Below are 23,928 nucleotides of genomic sequence, written 5' to 3' on the forward strand. Positions count from 1 at the left end.
GTTGCCAAGCTGGTAGACAAAGTTATATGTCTAGTGTATTATGGGGAATGACTAAGAATCCATTATTGTTAAGTTAATAGGTTAGATTGGTCCACACCATTCAGTGAATAGGGAAAAAGAGGCTCCTGGTCCAGTGTGGGAGAGGTTTTTCTACCAGGTACTGTACTGTTTACCCTGAGTTCTGATGAGCTCAGGTGGGGTTGGAGCATGGCTAGGGGTCAAGAATTTGGGTTCCTTCACAGACCCCAGGTGGGAGATGACACCCCCAGGTTGTTGACAGAGGTCAGAGGGGGCATTAATGTGACGCAACAGAGTTCATCTTCTAATGGTCCCATTGTCTGTAGCTTGTCCAAGCCTTCTTGGTGGGTGGCTTGGTGGCACCCTTAGCCAGGTGATCAGTTTGAGTACATCAAAACCAAGATGTGGGGCAGATTCTGCCTGCTTGGAACAGCTGGTGATGGGCTGACTGTTTGGGTGAGGATTTGTGGAGAGTTGCTGCCAGGTATTAGAAGCTGGCGCGGTTCTCTTTTTCTATCCCCGTTGAGGTCTCGTTCCTGTTCCTTTTTGTTCTCCTCTCTGTGTTGAATACCTTAAAGGCCATATCTAGAAGTTGTTTTGAGGAGTTAAATGTCCTTTTTATTTCTCTGTCTTTGGAATTTTCATCTAATGTTGGGGGTTGGTCAACTTAAGAAGTAAACATGAAGTGTAGTGTCTCCTCAGGGGAGTTGATGTCCACATTGATGTGTTTAGTGATTGCCTTGTGAGTTGCTTTAGGGAGAGTAGAGTTTTCACTGGGGCTCTGGGTGACCTCTTTCAGTTTGTCAAAGTGAGCTATAGAGTAGGCATTTTGTTGCATTCCCTCAGCTAAACAATTTACGATCAACTGCAGGTGGTGGACCCCAGTGCCAGAGTTTTGAGAATTCTAACTGGACCTCTGAAAGGGACTGTCTTATCTCCTGTGGGGAGGGGTCATTCTGTTGATGGAGTTTATTGGCCTGGCCCTGGGCTGCATTCCAGATACAGTCCTTTTAATCTTGTGTGAGGGTAGAGGTCAGGATTGTATATATAACCCTAGTGAGGCCAGAGATTTGAGTTAGCTGAGCGAATTGTTTTTATAAATGGAGTTGGTTTTCAGAGAACAATCTAGATGTTTATTCAGTAACAGCCATTTCCACCAGGATGAAAGGCACATGGACTTTGGTGGGCCACCCCTTCCTATCACCTTATGTAGAGGGAACATAGACATTACCCTGGGTTGGATATGGGAAGGGGATGGTAAGGGCAAAGATGATTGGGGTTTGTCTATGGAGATCTGTGGGTTTGAGGTATGTGAGGCTAATAGGCAGGTAGGAGTTGGAGGAGGAAGAGGCATAGGCATTGAGGAGGTAGGGAAGCTGCAGAGGTTCATCAGTGGGATTGAAAGCCAGGGAACTGGAGTTGGGGTAAGAGCTAGATTTGGAATCGGCCTTTTGTCAGCAAAGGAGGATCTGGAAGGCGGAGGACTTGCTAAGAGGGGATTGGAAATGAAGACAAAGAAAGCATTGGCTATAGGGCACCTTAGATCATTTGTTATTTCATCTGAGGATGCCCAGATAGGTGAAAATATTGAGAACAAACATTCCAAATTGAGGTCAGATTTGGGTGGATAGCCAAATGAGTTTGGAGGGCTGGAACCTGCTAAGAGGAGACTCTTGGAGATTGTCTTGAGACAGGCCAAAGGACTATCCCCTGGGATGAACAATTGAGAGCACATTTCATGAAAATTTGGGTTGGAGATTGTAGTGATGTTTAGTGGAATGGTTAGAACTTGCAGAGTTCTAACTGGGGCATCCCCCAGACTTAGGGAGAAGATTAAAAATGACCCAAATCAGGAGCTTCACCTACCCTCCAGGTATTGTGACTTGATGATGAGAGGAGTGTGAAGTTCCTGGGGATTCTGGGGTCTGGTTAGGGGACCTCTGAGACCGATTGTTCTGAAGAATTTGAGTGCATGGTAAAGGGTCTCTAGTATAGAGATCAAAGACTCTGGGAAGGAAAGGTTCAAGGAAGGAGGAGAGAGGGGGTATTTGGAGGAGAGCAAGGGAATGGCATCAGGCTGGGGTTATATAGAGTGCCAATAAAACCTCCAAATGAGGTTTGCCCAGAGGTTTCAGATTGTGACTGGTGGGTGTTTAGGCCAAAATAGTGAGCCCAGTGAGTGTTTGTGCTCCTGAAGGAATGACCCCTATGGAGAGAAAAAAGGACTTTTTGCCTAAAGGACCCTAAAAGGAGCTTGATTTTCAGCATCAGTTGTAAGGAAAGCAAGGCTGATAAGTAAAGCCCAATAAACTCATTTGTTCCCCAGGGTGGTTTTGAAATTGAACTTGGTTTTGTCATTTGGACCTACTAAGAGAGGATAGACATTGCTTAGCTTCCCACCTCCCCCAGGGAGAAAATTCTCTCAGCAGATAGTGAATTCATTTGTTAATGCTATAATGTCTCACGGTATTAAGAAGTTTTAAAAAGTTACAAATGAAAAAATATAAGAATTGATTTAGTTGAAAAAGATCTGTATGTGAATATTACGATGAATGCATGCTTACAGAATGGGAATAAAAATGGAAGGGCTTTTGCAAGTTATAAAAGTCTGAGTAAGTTATTTAAGGGACGTGGGGCATGAGACTTAAAGTTTCTAAGGCCAAAAAAAATTCAAAAACTGGCTAAAATGTATGTCTAATCAAAGTTTATTTTAAAATTTATGGCTATTAACATATTATTCAGTAGTTATAAGAATCAACTTGTAGAACTGATCTTCTGTGTTTAATAACCATACTTGGCAGTTGTTCTAATGTGGCCAGAGGGACTGAAAGGGAGAATATTTTCTCCTCCTTAATGAGGTTCTAGGAGATTGTGGACCACCTCTAGAAATGTTCTGTGTCTGTGGAAAATCATCTCTTCTCTTGTTCAGGGGTGGGTCACAGAGACCCCAACAGTGAATCCTAGCCAACATCAAGTCTACAAAGAGGATGGTCAACCCAAGGGAAATGTTTCCCAGGGAAGGCACAGCCAGGTCAAGCAAGACCTTTGACTTATCCTCACATAGATGGACAAGAGTAAAAAAGGGTTGCGGAATCACAGATTTTTCACAATCCCAAGTGACTCCTTAGGACTGCCATCATTTGGCCTTGAGAGCACCAAAGGAAAAATTAATTGTGGCCACCTACATGATCTTCAACACTCAACAGGAAAGTATAATCAAGATTAAAATGGTCAGTTTGTTTCTATAACAAACTGCAACCCTAAGACATGTACTTAGCTATATGGAATGCTATCTGAACAACTGTTTCTCAGGAATGATTCTCTTCCTGATTACACATAAAGAAGACAAGACCTTCCTTGTCCACAGCTGAGATACGGACCTGTCTTATTAAACACTGAAGCCAAATCTAAAAGCTATACTAACTAACTGTAGCACTGTGTCTGGAAGAGTACTTAGCACAGATGCTGCCGTGTGTCTTTCTTTATCTTAACCGTCCGTGTTCATGATTGAAGGAGGGTGCCAGATACTGTTATTAAACTCACGGGTCCCGGGAAATTATTCAAGATGTCCAAGTGTTGTCCTTGGAACTTTGCTAGACAATCCTATAAAAGAAGCTGGCTTAAGTGACTTCTGTCACACAAACTGCCGATTACACAGTTACCTTAGCCTTCTCCAGGGCTCTGGTGCATGGTCCAGCCAGTTAAACGCTTATATTTCACCTCACTAATCAAAACTCAATCGCGATGCACATTTTTTTCCCTCATTAACTTCATCTCTTAATGTTCCCCACAGAGTTGTTACAGAGGAAACCCGATGGTCAGTTCTGAACTTTATGCTGACCAAAGAAAAATGTCTTAAGTCTACCAAACCAATGACTTTACATCTTGTGATTGGCAACAGTGACAAAAGTTGTCAGTCTTCCCAACCCCTGTGGCAAAGCCACCACGGGTTCCTTCTGCGGTTTTCTTGGTTGTTTTCTTCCTTCAGTAAGGACAGAGTTGCCCTACCTCTTCTTAACTGTGCTCTCAGTAGGAATTACATAGGCCCTAATAGTCCCACGTTTGTGTGCTGGAGCTGCTACTCCCGCATGCAATGCCCTCCAAGGGTGAATACTGCTGCTTCACAGGCTGTCTTGTGTGCTAGGCTTTTGCCATCTGTTAGGTCTTATTGTGACCTCTCAGGTGGACCCTCATTGGAGTCACACTAACTGCTGCCCTTTTCACATCACCCCTTTTGTCACCCCGAAGCAGTTAAAAGGGGTATGCTCCCCGACACTTGTAAGGCAGGGCAGGAGACCTGTAAAGACGGGACTAAGGGGCCCTCCAACTCACCCCCCTTCTTGCCATTCTAGACATTTGTTTCAGGACCCAGAACTGTAACAGCTGCTCTCCCTGGTAGGTAGGGATGATCTTCCAAAACTGCAGAGGCCTGGCTCTCATCTTGACAGGAAATGATGACTTCTCCTTAGCCCTGGGGGAAGAAACACGGTTTCTTCCCTAATCAGTCAGTCCCGGTTCAGAATGAAACACCTAAGCCGAGGGTGGAGTGGGCAAGAAAACTAGATGAGCAACTCCAAATCCAGCAGTCTTCCTGCACCTTCTTTGGCTCATTTCTCCCCTGGAGTCTACCCCGAGAGGCCCCCTCACTATCATAACTTTGGTCCTATTCTTTGGATCATGCCTTTTTTGATCTTTTCCAGGAGCACATACAGGTCTTCACCAATAAGGGGTGACAAAGATCATGACCAGAGGGCATCAATCACTACTGAAGGATCCCGCCATTCCTTAGTCTCCCTTGCCCTGTACTACATCTGGAGTCCATGGGAAGTAGCTAGAGAAGGGAAAATGTCACTTTATTCCTAATGACTTCAAGGCAGGAGTGACAGAGCTTAACATTGGTGGCACCATTTTGTCTCAGTGCATTTACCTAAGAGTCGCTTCCAAGATGGTGGAGGGTGTCAATTCCTCTCACAGATATACCCCTCCCTGGAAGATGAAACCTGTCATCTTCCACATTCCCGATTTTGTTCCAGACCAAACTAGCATATCCCCATACCCTTGTTTAGCTGTGTTCCACCTGCAGCCAGTCAGGACCTGAGAAGCTAACCTCAAGCCTTGCCCTATCCTATTCCTTACATAGCTCACTTCTGCAACTTCCCTAGGCTGTATTCTCTTTCCACCCTGAGCGTAGCCTGGCAGGTTTAATAAAAGTCTGCTTGTCTCATGGTAAGTTTCTTCCTGAGTATTTTCTGTCACTAACCTGTATATCTGATATTATTTTCTGACCGCTTTAGAGGGGATTTTTAATAGCAATGTTAGAGTTAATTGGTTACAGAGATGTGTTCCCTTATTTGGGGTCATAATAGGGAAGCTGCTGGTTAACTATAGAGGTTCCATTTATCTTCTCTTCTTTTTTTCTCTTCTGTCTTCCATGGCTGTTGGGGGAGGTTTTCTCAAAGGGTAAGGAGTGCTATTAGCATTTTGCTAGAATGGGTTGGTCACTATTGTGTTGAACTTTCTGATCCACTGTGGTGTGTTTAGTATCCCCAGATACTAACTTCCTATACTATTCTAACCAAGAGATTGAGCCAGCTAATTTATAAATGGTTATTACTGGAGAGATGAGCTTAGTGTGTGCCTTTTAGGTGTGTGTGTGGGGGGGGTTGAGGTGGATCAAGGGCAGGGGCCTCCAAGGAAGAGGCTGTGGCCTTGCCAGACCTCCTGCAGTTAGGGCCCCTGTGAGGAGAAGGAAGACCATTCTCCTCCTGTTTCAGTTCAAGGCTGTGTCTGCACTGCCTGCAGTTGGTTGGTCCATGATTTACTTCTTGGTCATTAATTGGGCTCAACATTTCCATTTTGACTTCTCTTGGGTCCTTCTGTTCTTGCTCTCCTTTCTTATGTCTACCGATTGACCTGGTGACTGATGTGTAGAGCAGCCCCCAAAGGGTAAAAGGAACTTTATAGTTTTTTTGTTTTGTTTTGTTTTTTTAATTTTTTAAAATTTATTTATTTATTTTATATATCCAAGTCCATTTAAATGAAAACAAACATTTATAGACAATATTTGGGAATTTGGGTGTTGTTCTTTCCAAACTACTTCCTGCTGGTAAGGGGCGCTGTCATGGGGGATTCTAAGATGATGTAGAAATCCTGGCTGTAGTCTGTAAGGCTGCTTTGTCCAGCTGTTTTGAATGTAGGATCACCTGGTACTCTGTTTCAGGTGGTCTGGCTTGATCAAACCACATTAGTCTGGAAGGAATCCACAGCTTTTCATTTTCTGTGGAAACAAAAATAGAAATCCTTTAAGGAACATTATAGTTATATAGGCATTCATTCATAGTCCCACAGGGGCTATCACCCCTTCTGGTCAACACTCTCCTTCCTAGCAATTGTCTGGATGTCGATGCTCTCTCTTGGTATAAACAGCTATGGCTCTGGATTGATGGCTTCAGTAAATAAGGGTGACAGTCATGCAGCTTTCCTGGACAGTGGTGGTGCAGTGGACTGACTGGATGTGAGACCCTGAGTTCTTCACTCCTAGCTAGAATTAATATCAACAGAGTTTAGGGTTGCAGATGTGGTAAGGAATCAGAAGGTTAGCCAGAAAGAGAAAGCCCACACTGTCAGCAGCTAAGGTGAAGAGAAGGCTGGGTATCTCACGGTGCAGAGTGGTGTGATGGCCAGGGTGGGTGATCAGGCAATGAGAGCTGTGGCTTCGGCACAGGTACCTATTGTTTGTTTTTTCTATTTCTGCATCTGCCAGATGTGACTCTTTCAGCTAGCCACGTGTCCCCCAGGAATAATAGCTAGGTGGCTGTCTAAATGTTGAAAGACATTTTGACATCTTTGACAAGTGTTACTCAACAGCTGGGTGTGTAAGACTCCGGCTCTGATAAACGAAAATAACTTGGCTTTTTACTCTAAAAATAAATCACATACAAGTGCTGTTATGTGGGGAATGACTGCTGAACTGAAATGGGCTTAATTTTTTTTATACAGTGTGTTTTGTTCACTTCTCAGGGCCTGACCCTGGGGCATTCCTTTCCTTTGCACGGGTGATTGAGTGGCTTTGTGAGGGGATGTATTCCACTATTCTAGAAGGCTCAGCCTTTATTTATGATTCTGTGTGGGGGCAGAGATGGTCCCAGCTCCATTTGGACTCTCACAGCTGTGAGTGAAGTGATCCAAGGCAGTACAAACAGCCCATCATTCCATTGAATTCATTTAAGACTAAGACTTCTCTACAAGCAGCCAGACATGGGACAGAGAGTCTGTATTTTCTTAAAGGCACATAGCATTTGTTGAAAAGGGCTCCAAAGAAAAGGAATTCAGCAGGGTTTCTCTGAGTGCTGACTGGGGAAAGGATGGCATTAGTTACTGAAGGGTGTCTGGGACCAGTTTTCTCATCCAGCTTCGGACCTAGGTGAAAGAGCAGGTGTACATCAAATGATCCAGTTTCTCTTCTGACTTGGGGAAGGTATCTGTCCCATTTATTGAATTTAAAATAATGTAAAGGGGGAATATATAGAATTGTATCCAATGAATTTGAACATGCATTCATGTTTCTTCTGAAGGGAAAGGTGTGTGTGTGTGTGTGTGTGTGTGTGTGTGTGTGTGTGTGTGTGTGTGTGTGTTTAGGTAACTGTGTTACCAGATTAAAATCTATTTAAGATTTAAGGACTCTGTAATCTCGCAGCATAACCTAAAGGCAAAGTGACTCAAATGTGTGCAAATGCCATTTTTATAACGAAAGCAAAACTAAGTTTATGAGCTCTCTTAGAATCAGGTATTAATTCGCAGCCCCTTGGTGCCAATTCTGTAATGACAATAATGACACCTGCTTTTTCCAGTGGGTAAAGAGATTCTGACGGATGATATGAGTGTCCAGGCTCCTGAATTTTTAACCCATTCCTGCCACAAACCTTATGAGGCTCCCAGAAGGTTACATGTCCCAGGGAACATGGATTTTGGGTGTAGGTGCTTCTTTAAGCATCTCAGACTGAGAACTCCAGCTTGGAGCTACCCGCCCCATCCTCTGAGTGACAGAAAGAGATGATGGACCCTGCTCAGCCTTTTACTTTGGGTCTATCATCGAGTCTTGGCCTTTGTGTTTCAAAGAAGTGAAGCTTGGCTGCTGTGTTGACATAGGTGACCCATTCCTGTCAACATACCCATTGGAGCACCCATTGAGGACCAGGGCACAGGCCGACGGTGATGGGTGTGCTTCTAGCCATGGTGTCCGCCCCTTTCCCTTTGGATGGATCATTCTGAAATATTTACCCATTGGTATATTAGTATAGTGTTTGGTGAATATTTAATGTTACTGTGTTATTTAGAAGCCCTCCACTCAGAAAGTGATGCATATTTTCTGGGAGATCCCATGTTAATATAGCCTTAGAATTTAAAAGTAGTTATGTTTTTTATTCTATGAGAATTTTATACAATATATTTTGATCTCATTCATCCTCCCATCACCCCCTTACTGCTTCCAGAACTACCCCCACTTTCCTTTTGCTCAATTTCTGACTTCATTCCTCCTTTTATGTAATTTTAAAGTAACTCATTGAGTCCAATTTGTGCTGCCCTTACACTCATGGCTGTGGGACTATCCACTGGAGCATGGATGGCCTAACCCAAGGGCCACACCATAAAAGAAAATGGAATCTTCCTGTCCCTGAAGCTATCACCAGTCCATTGCCCCTCAGACAGGGAGTGGGTAGAGGCTTACCAACCCCTTCCCACACCATACTGCATCATGTTGGGTGACTTGATCTTGTGCAGGTCCTTATGAAGCAGCCACGGTTGCTATGAATTCATGAGTGCAATTAATGGTCCTGCATGTCCTGAAGACACTGTTTTGTGCTTGTTTCCCTCAACTCGGGCTCTCACAATCTTTCTGACCCCTCTTCTGTGATTATCTCTGGCCTTTCGGAGGGGCATGATGCCAATGTTGCATTTGACTGCCCTACAATTTTATTTTCTCTTTCTCCAGAGTTCCTTCTTGTGTTCTTTTACCTTTTCCATTTGTTAACCTCACTACCCTGTCTAGTCCCTTTCATTGTCTTTGCTTTGTTTCTCCAGGAAAAACAACAAAACAAAACAAAACAACTTAGGAGAAAACTCTCATCCCACAGTTCTGTGGTCCCCAGCTGTCTGTAGCCAGTGCCACTTGGACAGGCATGAAGGCTGTACACAGGTAGACCATTGCTGGTCTCTTCCTGCTCTTTCTCCACACAAACTCATACTTCACCTGGCTGGTCCTTGATCCTATTCTTTCCTCCTTATGTGTGGAATGCCTTATTTTGTTTTCAGTGGCCATGTGTGGCATTTACAGACTTTGACACAGGAGACAAATAGAGATGCAATATATCCTGTGTTTATCAGATTTTAGAAATGAGACTTTGGGGAAAGGGTTAATGTCCCTTGGCCTTCCTATTTTTAGCTGCAGATGCTCTCTTTGACTCTTCCCTATGAGTTTGAAAATGTTGCTCATGGACTTTCCTAGTGTCTTGGTCTATCTGTCCATATTAGAAATTGGCAGCAATTTCTTGGCTATTCTGCATAGTTTAGAGCCAAATGGCTGTTTCCTGTCATGTAAGATGAGAGTTGTCATGAAGACTAAATGTTGGGGTTATAGATGTCATTACCAAAAATGTTGCTAGACAGCCTCCCATATACCAATTAAAGAGATAAGTAGGGAAGAAGAGAGAGCTCTGTGTTGCCGCTTTGGGAAGGGAAACAACAGATAAAGATGTACAGAGATCCCAACTCTAGGAGAGGGGCGCAAGGTTAAGATGTAAATAAAGGACAAGAGGTCTGTGTATTAGGTAGCTCTGGTCAAGCTGTGGTCCTGCCTCTCACTGATCCATCACGGTCTCAGCTCATGTCTGCTCAGCCCGGTGTTGGGATAAGTTGTTCACTTCATAGCTGTGATGGCTGAGGGTGCAGCCTTGCCCTCCTAGGTAATTTTTCCTCATCTGGGTGTGGGAGTTGTCTGTAAAGTGTTGTTCTTTCTGGAACGCAAGGTGACTCCAGAAGAGAGGTCAAGGACAAGACCTTGGTGCCTTCAGGCAGAGCACGGGTACACAATGAAGGCAGAGGCTCCAGGCTCTCATCTGCCTTATAGTAGTCTCATGAGCCCAACTGAAGAGTCTTTGCTCCATAGTAAAGGCAGCAGCTAAGCGTTGTAGAAATATTTCTTTAAAATGGTTTTCAGGACCCAAATGCAGGGCTTTTTATTCTAAACACCATTGTATAAAATGCAACATGACATTAACGGTGTTGCTCGGGTAAGCCTTGGAATTTATTTAAAGCTGACTCTGCCTCGTATCGATTCTCAATTATAACACATTTAGCATGAATGTACCTGCCAGCGTTCTCGAACAATGCAGCCAGGCTGGCAGCTCTGTCCTTGTCTCCCTGCCCAGCCGACAGCAGATCACGGTTGCTTTTGTTTGTTCTGTTTAAAACATCACCCTCACCCTCCCTCTCACTCACATGATAGAGCCTCATTTGAGGCCTATAAAGTTTAGTTTCACAAAAGGCATGTCTTCTGTCCATTTTCTTTCTTATCCATCCGTTTCCTGTATCTTCCCTATACTCCTAAGTACCAAAGGAAGAATTGCCTTTCTCTACTTCAAGTAACAGTAACTTAGTGCTGGTTATATATTTCCAGTTTGATTTTTGGTTTTTTTATTATTAACATGGCCTGGCATGTTCATATACACGGTGGTTCTTTTTGAATGGACCATCTCTTCTTCTATCACCCACTGGTTTATAAGTGAGGAGATGTCTTCACATCTGAATTCTTCTGCATTCTTTGACCTTTTGTGTATTCTGGGATTGAATCCTTCTGGTTCCTTATGTGTGTACGGTGTGGGTGGTGTACACATGTGGACTGTATAACACTATCTGGTTACCCTGGGAAGAACCTGTAATCCCTGAACCCAACTTCAAACTGGAAAGAGATCCTGCCATTGACTTGGGGTCAGAGTGGGGCCTGGCTTATTTCCACTGGTCTCATGCAACTTGGCTGGCTGTCTACGTGGTGGATAGGTCACTGCTCTGTGCAGTGTGTTCTCAGAGAGTGTGGCTTAGGCTACCACTAAGAACACTTGGCTGCTTGGATTCTCCAGTACACAGGTGAGGTCAGCATTTTCATGAGAGTTCTATTCCTTTGTCCTGGTTATCAAACACATTTTACTTTTCCTTAGCCAGACCCATTTCTTTGAGAGGCAGGGCAAGGCTTACTTCTTATATATTCTCATGGACATTTTGTTCCTTATAGAATAAGCAAAATAGGTAGTGGTCCATAAATGATTTAATCTAATTAGATCTAAGCCTTTATATAATTGAAGAGAAACAAATGCCCTTACCTCCCCGAACATGTAAACACACCCTGGGGATATACTGGTTGACCATAGCATTAAGATATCAATTTCATTTCTTATCTCTCCATTCTTATTTTCCTCGCCTCTGTGTCAGGCACTGTGTAAGGCTCAGGGCATCCGAAGGAGCTATCAAAGGAGGGGACAGAGATCAGAGAGAAAATTTAATCTGATTAGAGTGTAAAATATTGGCAGAAATCCATACTAGGTGCTTCTGGGTACAGGAAGGTTTTTATGAGACTGTGATGTTTAAACTGACAATTACCAGCCCAGGGAAGGAAGAGACTACTTATTCAAGGCCAGACAGAAGCTCATGCCCAAATTTCTAAGCCCTGAGCTCATGCCTCTTGAGTTCCGTGGAGGTTCTGTGAAAGCACTCACCACTGAATACTTAGGTCATCTTGAATTTCATTTGGACCTTTGGGCTGGTGGTTTCATGAGAAGTTCACATCTTGGCCATTGTAGTAGACTGTGGCTCTTCTCAAATCTAAGCCCTAGTGTGATGATATTCAGGGGAAGGGCCTTGGAGAGAAATCAGTTGTGGAGCCCTGAAAGATATTGCTGCCCTTAACAGTCAGAGGCCAGTATGCCCCCTTTCTACCATCTAAGGACACAGCAATAAGTTACGAGCCTGCAATGTAGAAGACTCTCATCAGAACTTGACCATGATGGCATTCTGTTCTAGTTTCCTTTGTGTTGCTGTGATAAAATATTCTAATCAAAGTAACTTAGAAAGCATAGGAGTTATTTGGCTTATACTTCAGGTCATTGTTGTTCATTGAGAGAATTCAGAGCAGGAACCCAAGTAGGAATGTACAACAGAAACCACAGAGGACTATTGTTTACTGTGCCATTCATCATCCCATGCCTAGCTAGCTTTCTCATGCAACTCAGGATCACCTGCATAGGGACAGTGCTGCCCACAGTGGACTGGACCCTTTTACATCAAGTAACTATCATTGTGTACACATCCACAGGCCAGTCCTGTCTGGGAAATCCATCAACTGAGACTCCCTTCTTAGGCGACTTTCAGCTGTGTTAGGTTGACAGTCAGAGCTAACCAGGACACAACCTGATGGTGGACTTCAACCTCTAGAACTGTAAGCCACCCTATCTAAGATACTTTGTCACAGCAGCCTAGAAGAATGAAGGCAGAGTTTTCTGCTTCGAGAAGGAGAAACAAGAGTATTTCCTTCCATACTGCTCATGAAGTGGTGATTAATGTCTTCCTCCCTCACCCACTAGAGTGATTATTGGATCCTCTTTGTTAGTCTTTACAATCATGGATGAGTTGTCCTTTATAAGCCTACTCCCCTGTATCTATCTCCCCTGATTACCCACATCACTAGGGTTTTATATCTTTCAATCCTACTCTACAGGGTGATTAAAATTGAAGATCTAGGGTTTATAGAAATCAAGAGTGGCCAGAGATAAGTGATGAGCAGGAAAGACCTTAAGAAGTTTTAAGCTACTGAGCAAACTCCAAGTCTCTGAAACAAGCCTGGGGGGTTGCCACTTGACACTAGAAGGGGAGAGTTTTGTTATTGTTTCCTGATTATGCAGACCTCTATATATGTGTGGGCTCAACCAGACATGCCATCAGGCAAAAACTGAAGTCAAGACTGCTTTGCATGTTACTCACACAATATAGATAGATGGGGCTGGATGATGTGGATGGAGGGGGTGTTAGAAGGACCAGCCTGACCTGTACCTGTGATGGGTGTCATGTATTATACTTGTACATGGAAGAGTTTGTCTGTCATCCCCTTGCAGAGAAACATAACAGGTATGGAAAATGCGATTTGTTCACGATCACACATGGTGATGTCTTCATTCCCATCACTGTTAGCATCATTAATCTGGCTAATGAGTTTCTGGGCTATGAAATTGCCTGCCAAAGTTTTCTATGTAAGGGCATTTTCTGATCAGATATGGTTTTGTAAGATTCTCAAAGAGGTTCCTAATCACACAAAAGTTCATAATACTGGAACTATCAGGAAATATTAGACTTTTAAAAGTCTGAACTGATGAAATCTATCTACATGTCATGGAAATCAAACTGTGAAAGAAACTTACTGTCTTATTATAATAGTTAAAAAAAAACAGGGGTGGAAATGGCTCAGTGGGTAATAATGCCTGATGCACACACTTGAGGAAATCATGAAATAGAATAATCAGAACTCAGGTAGATAAAACAAAATGTGAGTATGGTTACATGTGCCTGTAACTTCATCCTTATATGTATGTGCAGAGTGATGGTTGGAGACTTGAGGATCACTGGGCCTTGCTGGCCAGTGGCCTTACTTGCCAAAAGCCCAGCTCCAGGTTCAATGAGAGACCCTGTCTCAAAGGAATAAAGCAGAGAGCATGAGAGAGCAAGTTGGAAAGAGAGAACCTCTGGCTTCTGCTCCTGCACCTGCACCATGGAACAAGCACACACACACACACACACACACACACACACACGCACACGCACGCACGCACCCACGCACGCACACACACACACACACACATACACAGGCACACTTGTACAAACAAATATACATACATACATACACCCATAACAGTATTTAAAACATGTGTATATCCCTGCTGACCCAAGTATTTGCAGCAAATGATATGTTTTAAATTTTATTTTCGTTTACATGGGTAAACTGCACATATTAGTGGGCTGTAGTGTTCATTGTCAGTTTGATTTAGAATCGCCTGGGAGATAGACCTTTGGGCTTATTTCTAGAGAGGACTGACCGAGGGAGGAATGGTTTCTTCAGTGCTGGCCACACAGCATCATGGGATGGGATTCTGGGTGGAAGAAAGAGGGGAAAAGGACAAAGCCAGATGAACACTAGCTGCCTGCTCTGTGACAGTGTGACAAGTACCTTGATGCTCCTGCCACCACCTGCTAGCACACCCCCCCATCATGGTAGAGCTACATGTCCGCCAATAATGAGCCAACATACATCCTTCTTTAAGTTGCCTTGAGAATAATACACGTGCACACAGATTGCCCAGATCAAGCCATGGTAATTAGCACTTTCCATTTTCCTTTCTGTTTGGCATGTAGGATCTCCTTTCTTCAAGAACCCATAAACTCTGTCATAGCATGATTCATAACAAGGCAGTGGAGAGAATTAGACGTTAGCTGAATGGAGCATTTATTAAGTTCAACTGAGTCTGCTATGACACTGGGCTAATGTGAGGATTGGCAAGTGTATCCAATTCCCCAGAAGCTTAAAGTCTAGTAGAATAATTCCAGGGTCTGTGTTATGGAGGAGATAGGGGGCGGAAGAGGCAAGGACCTGATGCTGGAGACAGCAGGTATATATTCTAGTTCAACACTTTACCTTGACCATTTACTCCGATATAAGAGGAAAATCAGTGCCTCGCACTGAAGCAGGAATTTGGGCACAATTTGCAGGCTGCCAGTACTGTTTAACTGAGTGTTGTTACTACTCTAAGAATTTATTTTTAAAAGGAACTAGCAATTTTCTCCATTGGCGATTTATTAGACACCCTAAGAACCTGCAATTTGACTCTGTGGGCTGGACATCGAGGCTTCTGTGTGGAATGCTGGAGAGAGAGCCCAGCAATGCATTCCCCAGGAGGAAAGGGCACCTACTCGACTTGCAAATATAGTCCATTTTCAGTCATTCTCAGCCCAAGGCTCCATTCTCTGATGTGTTTTTGGCAAAAGAATATTAATTTTTGACCTTGAAGAATCACAACCTGTTGACCCGATGTGCAAACAGTAGCCAGGAAAGCTTTTTCAATTGTTTTGATAATTCGTAGTTTTGTCTCACATCCCATTATTTGAGGTTGCCAATTTAGTCACACTCAAAGAATAAAAATGGTTGTTTGTAGCCAGTGGTTATTATTTGGAGCCTGATATCCACCAGTCCCCATTCTAAAAATCATGATAGGTTTAAAGAAAGATGGTTAGTGACCTTGAATCTGTAGACTAGGGATAGGTGTGTGGTCCTGGCTGCTTGGGAAACTGAGGCAGGAAGATCACAAGTTCAAGGCCTGCTTGGGTTACAAAGTGAGTTCAACATCAGCCTAGATGGCTGTTTGATCTCTGTCTCTAGATTGACAAAAGGTGTAAAGGGAGCTGGAGATGAATGTAGTTCATGGTGTGTGAGAGGCAACGGGTTAAACCATCAGTGGGGGATGTATGGCATACTCAGCTATGCCGTCTCTTTTACTATCATCGTAAGTGGGTCCTGGGTCTCACCAGAACCAGAATGTTGAAATTGGGGTTCCAGATGTCCAGACTGACAGGGGGAAATGGTGGGTGGATAGGGGCTCGGAGGTATTGAGGAAAGAACTAGCGTATGGCCTTGAAGAAAACTATGGAGAGCTAGAGGGTTAGAAGGCTCACCAGTGTGGTTCCGAGTTCACCTAGGGCCAGAGCCACTGGCATGAAGCAGAGTGACAGTGAAGGGGCCAGAAACCCAGGCTTCCCAGAATGAGACGGAGTGGGTGGGATGGTCCGATGGTGCATGACTCAGAACTCAGGGCTTTGCATAAGTGGAAGGGAGGGGTAATGGTCTAGAAGTGCTAACAAAAAGTGGCAAAGACACTCTCTCCACACCTAAGCTCCAAAGCCCAGGGAACTGGGGTGACAGTCACTGTCTAAGAGTCCTTGGTGTGAGCTTAGCAAGTGAGCAAGTGTTCTTGGGACAGCCAAGCTTTAGTCAGGACAGGAAACTGTTCCGGAAGGGTCCTAGGGAGTAGGGGCAGATGTCGCGCTGATGGTCTCCGGAGCTCCAGAGAATACAACCCCGGAGCTGAAGGCACCATGGAGGGTAAGAAACAGGACCAGGGAAAAGAATACAAGGGATGCTGAGGTGAGAAAGCTGGGGGCTGACAAATGGAACTCCTGGACTTCCTTGTGCCTGTTACTGACAGGTGGACGTGATAGAACCTGCTGTCACCAGGCTGTGGGTATGAAAGGGCAACATTCAGGCATGTGAGATGCCCACTGGGCTCCTACTTGGAACGACCCTACATCATTATTTAGGACTCCGGTCTAACTGCAGCCTCAAGAGCTGCTGGCTTTAGGCAAAGGCTCTCCCTGTGCCCAGGGAAGAGTCATGAATGGCAGAGGTCATGAAAGGCTCTTCTGCTTGGCACAGCTGTGTTATTTCACCCAGCAGGCAGCATCCCCTTAGACTGTGCTGTTTCCATGACTATTCTCGCCTGATTAAGAACTCTCCTTCATGGGTTGCTTTTTCCCTCCTGACTCGCTATGCCTGGGTTGATGAAAATTAGAATGTATGCCATTCTAAGGTGGGTAGTGTGAGCCCCCTGTCTCTACTGAAGACATCAGTGTCTAAACAAAGAGATCACTTCTACTGACCTGACAGCCATTCAACTCCACTGTCTGCTTAGCCCAGGGAGGAGTCCCCCAAAAGGTAATAAACATCTTCAGTGGATGTTGAGTAATAGTAATCTATTCATGTTTACCTCTTTGTGAGTGTTGGATGTAAAACAGAGAGGACCCCAGGATAGGTCCTCACGTTTGCCCCGTTGGACTCTAGAATGTTCATTATCTGTGTCACACTTTGCTGACCCCAAACAAAGAAATTCAAGGAAGATTAACCAAGGACCTACTTTTATTTCTCATTCCTTTTCCTGGGTTTCTACTCCCTCCATCACACAGAAATGCCACTTCATGGGAGCTGTGATCACCCTTCATTTGGATAGGCCCACCTTGCATGCAAGGGGACTCATCAGATGTAGATCATAATTTGCAAAACAGAGCGAAGCAGCAGAGACAAACATAAAGGTCACTAGAAAGGAACACCTTTTCTATTCCTGAAAATGCAGCTTTCAGTAAAGGTTGGAGAGATGGCATGAAATGGAAGTAGTGTTCATGGCATCTGGGTTTTTTAAAGGTAACCACCCCTTCCCCCTTTCAAAGACATCTGTCTTAGTGACCATTTGCACAGCATGCAAATACCACAGCCAGGGTATTTCTTTTCTGAACTTTTTTTACTCAGCCAGAACTTTGCACTAACAAGTCTTTGTAGCTGTGGAAACTTCCAGAAACTCCAAAATGTCTGGACACAGCAAAGCAAAATCAGGCCTGCTTCAGGATGGAGACTGTCGAAGCAGGGCCAGGCCTTTGTCTTACTCAGTGATCTGGAAGAAATGTGGGCATGTCAGGATGACAGGGTTGTAGGGGTATGACCCTTGAATATAGATACAGTCGGTGCGTGTTTGCTAAGTGAATTAAGTCGTCACCGTGTAACTGTTCTGTGTTCGTGTCTGAATCCATGGGATGTACAAGCAGGGCTGTGAGATGTACCTATGTGCAAGTGCCAACAGTAATGCACAGAGAAACTTCCGCACGCAGAGGGTGACCCTGACTCTGGCTTGTGTGGAGTCCTACTAGCCAGACCATTGCACACCCTGGTGATGGTTGCTAAGTGGGCTCACTGTAAATATAATTGCTTCCACCAGTTTTTCATCTTTTGGTTTGGTTTGGTTTGTTTTCACAAAACAATCAACTTGGTTGGTCTCAGGAAACTATAAAATTACAGTGCATAGAATAGTAAATATGGCTTCTTGCCCGCTTCTGGTGGCATAAGCCTAGTCTTTCCACCTCTCACCTAGCTGAACATTGTTTAGCTATAGTTAATGCAGTAGAAACTAAGCTTTTTCTTTTCGACATTGCAGAAAAATTCTTTATTGCTGAAAAAAATGAAGGAAGGGAGGGAGGAGGGGGTGGAGAGAGAGGACGGAAGGAGGGAAAGAGGAAGGACAGAGGGAGGGAGGTTTTTTTTTTTTTTAACATGGGGTACATATTCCTGGCTTTGTTGCTGCCATCATGAGCCCAGGCTGCCCTCAAACTTGCTCCGAAGCAGGGGATGGATGGCCGCCTCATGCATCTCCCTCCTAAGTGCTGGGGTTACAGGCACATGTCACCACACCTGATTCATGCTACGATGGAGAGAGGATTGCAGAGCCTTTTGCATACTAGGCAAGCAGTCTGTCAATGGAAACACACTTCCAGCCCCATGTCCCTTAATTAAGAACGTGTATGCAGCATCTATTCAATAACTCCTTGACCTTATTTTCAACAAGTTGTTTTATTCATAACTGGGCCAGTTCTTTTCAAATTAAAAGAAAATCATACATCCATATGGCACTCGTGCAGATATGAGTATTTGTACGTGGCATTCTAGGAATAAAAATATCGTTTAAAAGTGAAAATTGAAATGCCAACATGAGCCTGTTTCTACAGAGTTCAGCTGTTTTCCAGGCTTAAAGTGGGCGGGGATGGCATGTTAGAATTTTTCAGTGTAATTGTGGGGTTGTTAATGCACGGCACTTTTGGTTCAACAAACAAGGAAATAGACTGTTCGGGAAGCTTCCTAAATTAAGTGTAAGGATCCCAGGCAGCCCTATAGTGGTGCAAGCTGTTGCTTTTTGCTTCTTTACTGCAGCTACTGTGGCTCTTTCTCCGATTATAATTCTTCCTATGTATTTATCCTCCAATTACCTTCCTGTTTGGCAGCTGGGACATGACATCCCTCACTAGTTTCCTTTTGAGTCAGGTAAATCTCATTTCTTTTCTGCAAAGTAACAGTTTTCCCAGAGCTTGAAGTTTTTAATCGGTTGTATCGGGACAGCCACCAGCGTCATTCCCAGTGCCATCTGGTGCAGGCTCCTTTCACGGGCTGTGTGCCTGTCGGGGAGATGGTCTCTCCAGTCTGTTTTGTACTTGCACGTTGTTACTTCTAGTGTGCATCTCATTTATTTTAGACACTCATCATTATTGGAAGGATGTATGATAGTTCACGGAGAGACATAAACTACGGCAACTTGCAATTTAAAGAGTGGAGAGGAAAAGGCAGAGGTGATGCACAGAGACTAGGGAATGGAGCTCTGAAACTTGCCAGTTGCCGGGATGGAGCTTGCTTTGGGGACACATGGCAGGAGGTGTGGGGCTTCATAACTGTGTCGTAGGGAATTCTGTTATGCCATGTCCTTAGCATGAGACCAGACTGTTCATCATCACTCATCTGTGATTTGCTCAGTCAGTCGATATTTACATGGTCGCATGGCTATAATGCACATTATTAGAAAGGATAATGAATGGGACAAGTATCTTCAGCATTTACACCCCTTTGAAGTCCACCCTGCACTTTCCCACTGGCACTCCCCTCTCTCCAGCCTCCCTGCTAGTCGACCAAACTCCAGGTCTCCTTTAGGGTTGCTAAGCTTTAAGGCTTCTTTATATACCCGTAAACAAAAATAAAGCCTCGTGTGCATGTTTTCCCAGCATATGTTGAGCGTTGTTTGAGGTCACGCTGAAGTTTATGCCTTCGGCACATTTTTGTGTGTTTGTATGCGCTGTTCATCAATTCCCTTGTAAATAGTGAGCAGAGCTGTCAGCTTTCTCCTGTCTCCTGGTACATGCCTCCCTGTGTGTGTGTTCCATAAGTAAACACCTATGAGATACTCAGCACTATAATTATCTGTTATGCCTTGAGAACTGTATCTATTTTTCAGCCTTGTTAGATAATGCCAGATTGTTTGCTAAAGTGGGGATAACCATTTTACACCCCTACTAGTGAAATGGGAGCCTTCCTATTCTATTTCTGTACAGCACTTTGTTCTGCCAGAAAGACTTTGAATACTTACCTATCAGGTGGACAATTCACAAACTCTTAGTGTCCTTTTTCCTTAATTTTAAATGTGTGTGGTGTGGTGGTGGTGGTGGTGGTGGTGGTGGTGGTGGTGGTGGTGGTGGTGGTGTGTGTGTGTGTGTGTGTGTGTGTGTGTGTCTGTGTGTGTGTGTGTTTGTATGCATGCAAGCGTCTTTGCCTGCTAACTCACCTTGCCTATTCAATGGGTTTCTTGGGAAGATGCTGCCAAGGCAGACGCCCTGGCAGCAGGGTGACCCGACTTTCCTTCGGGGCTTCAGATGCTGACCCCTGGAGTTAGACTGTGTCTCTGCTGTCTCAGTGCTGCAGAGGTCCGCCTGCTCCCACCTGCATGGATTAGACACTTAGGGAATTTTCAGATGTCTTCTTTCAGGGATAGTTTGCTCAAATAATACACAAATCAGTGTCATGTTTTATAGATACAGACACAGGATCCTAAATTCAAACAGAACAGCAGCAACAACAGGAATCTCACATAGCCAAAACAACCTTGAACAAAAAGAATAAGGCTATGAGCATTCCACTTTCTGCCTTCAAAACATACATACTACCCACATGGCATGTTCATACCTGTTTGTAACTTCAATTCCAGGGCTTCGGGCACCCTCACGCATGCCGGCAAAATACCAATGAACATAATAAAAAATAAAACAAACATATTAAAGGAAGGCCTGGAGAGGGATCATTGGTTAGGAGCATGGACTTTCCTGATAGCAGATGATGGGCCAGAACCCATGCCTAGAGCGCAGCAACTGCTTATAACTGCAGCCATGAAGGGGACCCAATACCCCAGCCTTCTCAGGCACCTGTGCTCACATGTGCATAGCCGCATACATACACATAATTAAAATACGTACGTGTGTGTGTGTGTGTGTGTGTGTGTGTGTGTGCATGTGTGTATGCACATGTGTGCGCACTCAGAAGGTATAGTAATCAAAGCGGCATGATGCTGATGTGGAAAGAGAAACAATGACCAATGGAACAAAACCGTTCAGAAGTGAACCTATTCATTTAGGGTCAGTTTGTTTCCTGTAAAGATGGCCATAAAACACGGGAGGATAGAGGTACACTTTTAGATAAATGATGCCGAAGCAATCAGATGTCATATCCACCTTCAGGAATACTGCATATGAAAACTCAAAATATATCAAAGAATTTAATGTTAAGATTTGAGATTGTAAAAAACATTGCAGGTAGCAGTCATCAACCTAGAAGATGTTTCTTATTTAGTCCCCAAAGCTTAGGACAGAGGGATTACATCAGACTAAATAGCTTCTGGGGGGGGGGGGGAGGAGTATAGTGGAGGCAGCCACCTACCTACAGGTTGGGAGAAAATACTTGCAAGTGATACATATCTAAGGTGCAAATCTCAATCAGAAAACCCCATTTCCCATTATGAAGATGACAGATAATATTGATGAGGACCCAGGGAAGGAGAACCCTTGTCCACTGATAGTGGGAAAATTAGTGAGTCCAGCCACTGATGGAAAACTGTGGATATTCCTTGACAGCTAAATTAGAACTATGTGATCCAGTGAGCCCACTTCTGGCTACATCTGTCCCAAGGACTTGAAGTCAGTGTGTTGCAGACATATCTGCACTCTGTGTTTACTGCAGCATTTACAGTATTAGTATGGGGAATCCATACAAAGTGTCTATTAACTGATTAATAAAGAAAACACGTATACGGTATATTTTACATATAATTATCCATACACATCATGGGCTACAGTTCAGCTTTGGAAAAGAAGGGAATTCATTTGCAGCAACATCAATGAATCTGGAGGACATTATAGTGAAATCATTCACATTGGACCAAGAAAAAAAGAAAAACCAGCATGTTCTCACATGAGAGCTAAAATTGTGGGAGCCACAGTAGCAAAGCATAGAAAGGTGATGCTTGGGGTGTGGGATGGGGAGATGTTGGTTCCAAGGAGCAAAGCTGCAGTTAGGGGAGGGGTGTGTGGTCACCACTGGAGGCGATGAGTGTGGTAGCTTACTTGACTTGGTCATTCCCATGATGAATACAGGTGTTACAGCATCACTGCATACCCACACCCCCATTAGATACAATGATTTGTCAAAAACATATATATAGGTTTTTAAACTTCTTCACTTACTGGTTTTTCTCAGTCCCCCAACACGGAAATCAGAAGGTTGCTTGGCAGCACACCTGTGCAGAACATGAGTGATACCCTCAGGGAATGTCATTGTCACGAAATGGCGGCAAGGGCGACAGGGCTGTATGTAGGGAAATTAAAGTGCTGTGAAATTCAGTGTGAATGGAGTGTCAACACAGAGACGCTGAGGCGTGCAGACGTGAACTTTGGTCGGAGTAGCCCAGGAAGAGCCTTGGGCAGCTGAACTTGGCCGAGGCAGGGTTGGTGGGAAGGAGCGGAGGAGGCTGACCGTGTTGCAGGGCCCTGGCCTGTCTCTAAGGTGGGTGTGTGACTCCATCCTGGCTTCTGCCTTTGCTTCCTGTGTTTGTCACTTCACCACATCATGCTGAGCCAGGGGTGGCACATGTCCAACCACTCTTTGTCTGTCTGTCTGGTTGAAGTCCAGGGGTATAACTGGACTCACCTCACTCTTATGCTCCCAAGAATGATGTTTCCTGGTCTACCTTTTTCCAGTATTTTATGTATTTTTGAATTTTGGATTTGTCTGCTTAGCATGTACTATTTGTAATCATGAAAATGTGATTGAATTATTCTAACAGTACCCATCTCCTCCCCGTCCTTATTAAAATGTCCCCTCTACATTTCGGGCCATCTTAGGCAGGTCTGCTGTTACATTTTGCCCACTCTTCTCCCCTGACTCAGAACCCCTCACCATGTCCCCTCTGCTGTCACATGTCAGTGGAGGCCCACGTAGAACATGTGATGCTCTTGGGGGAGTTTTGAGTTGGGTTATGTTCGGCTAGACTTTGATGAACACTCCTCTTCCTGTGTCCCCAGGGCTCTGAGTGATGCCTCCAATGTAAAACCCTTGGAAGTCACTGCCACCCTCTTCCCATGTGACTTAGATCATTCTGTAGCCTGCCACAGACTGAGGGACTCTCCTTGTGGCTGGTGTGTGAGACATGGCCCTTGATCCCTGGGATCTCCATCCGGACTATGAGGCTTGTCCATGGGAGAAGGGAGTAAACAGTGAAGGCTGGAATGAATAGCACCTTTACTACCTTTTTAAATACATATTTATTATTTTTCTTATTTTACATATCAGTCCCTGATGATCTCACCTTTACTACCTTTATAAGGTCAAAAATTATAAGTTGGTTCATTGTAAGGTGAGGGTCATTTGAATATTCAAATTATTTAAGAGCCTTAACAGATATCTACACCCACGTGTTCATTATAGCATTATTAATAGCCAAGACAAGAAAGCAAACCTAAATGGCAGCTGATGATTAGCTTAAGGAAAACACATATATTCAACCTAATGAAAAGGAAATCCTGCCATTTTTGACAACATGGATTAACATAAAGAAAGAATTTTATATTAACTAAACCAGTTACAAAAGCACAAACACCATGTGATTTCACTAGATGAGGTTTTTGAAATACATTTACAGGAGCAAAAATTTCTACCAATCCTTGCCAGGGGCAGGGAGAAATGGGGTCTCATTCTTCAGAGGGTGTGAAGTCTGTTCTCAAAATGAGTATGTTGCAGAGACTAGGTGAATGGTACCTATACCTAACCACATGGCATTATTCACTTTAAGGGATAAGGGGATCACTTGTTAAATAGTTTAACTGCCCCCCCCCAAACACACAGAAGAACAAAGGAAAAGTTTGAGGTAATCGATAATGTCCTTGGTTGCAGTATGGCACATGAGTGCATATCCG

At 44.1% G+C, this 23,928-nt stretch overlaps 1 protein-coding gene across 6 annotated transcripts in view; it reads left to right on the forward strand.

Annotated features, from left to right (window-relative positions):
- Tmem108 (transmembrane protein 108) overlaps positions 1-23,928 on the forward strand; it is a 256,615-nt gene that overhangs the window by 8,718 nt on the left and 223,969 nt on the right. Inside the window, exon 1 of one of the 6 annotated variants that reach the window (XM_051205965.1) lies at positions 7,371-7,495. The exons of 4 other annotated variants lie outside the window; for them this stretch is intronic. The gene's annotated coding sequence lies outside the window, so the exon portion shown is untranslated. Of the gene's footprint in view, positions 1-7,370; positions 7,496-23,928 lie in introns of those variants that run through there. One more of the 6 variants, XM_051206003.1, reaches the window with a different exon arrangement.

This window comes from Phodopus roborovskii, unplaced genomic scaffold, assembly GCF_943737965.1.
Source record: "Phodopus roborovskii unplaced genomic scaffold, PHOROB, whole genome shotgun sequence".
In the NCBI taxonomy this organism is placed as follows: Eukaryota; Metazoa; Chordata; class Mammalia; order Rodentia; family Cricetidae; genus Phodopus; species Phodopus roborovskii.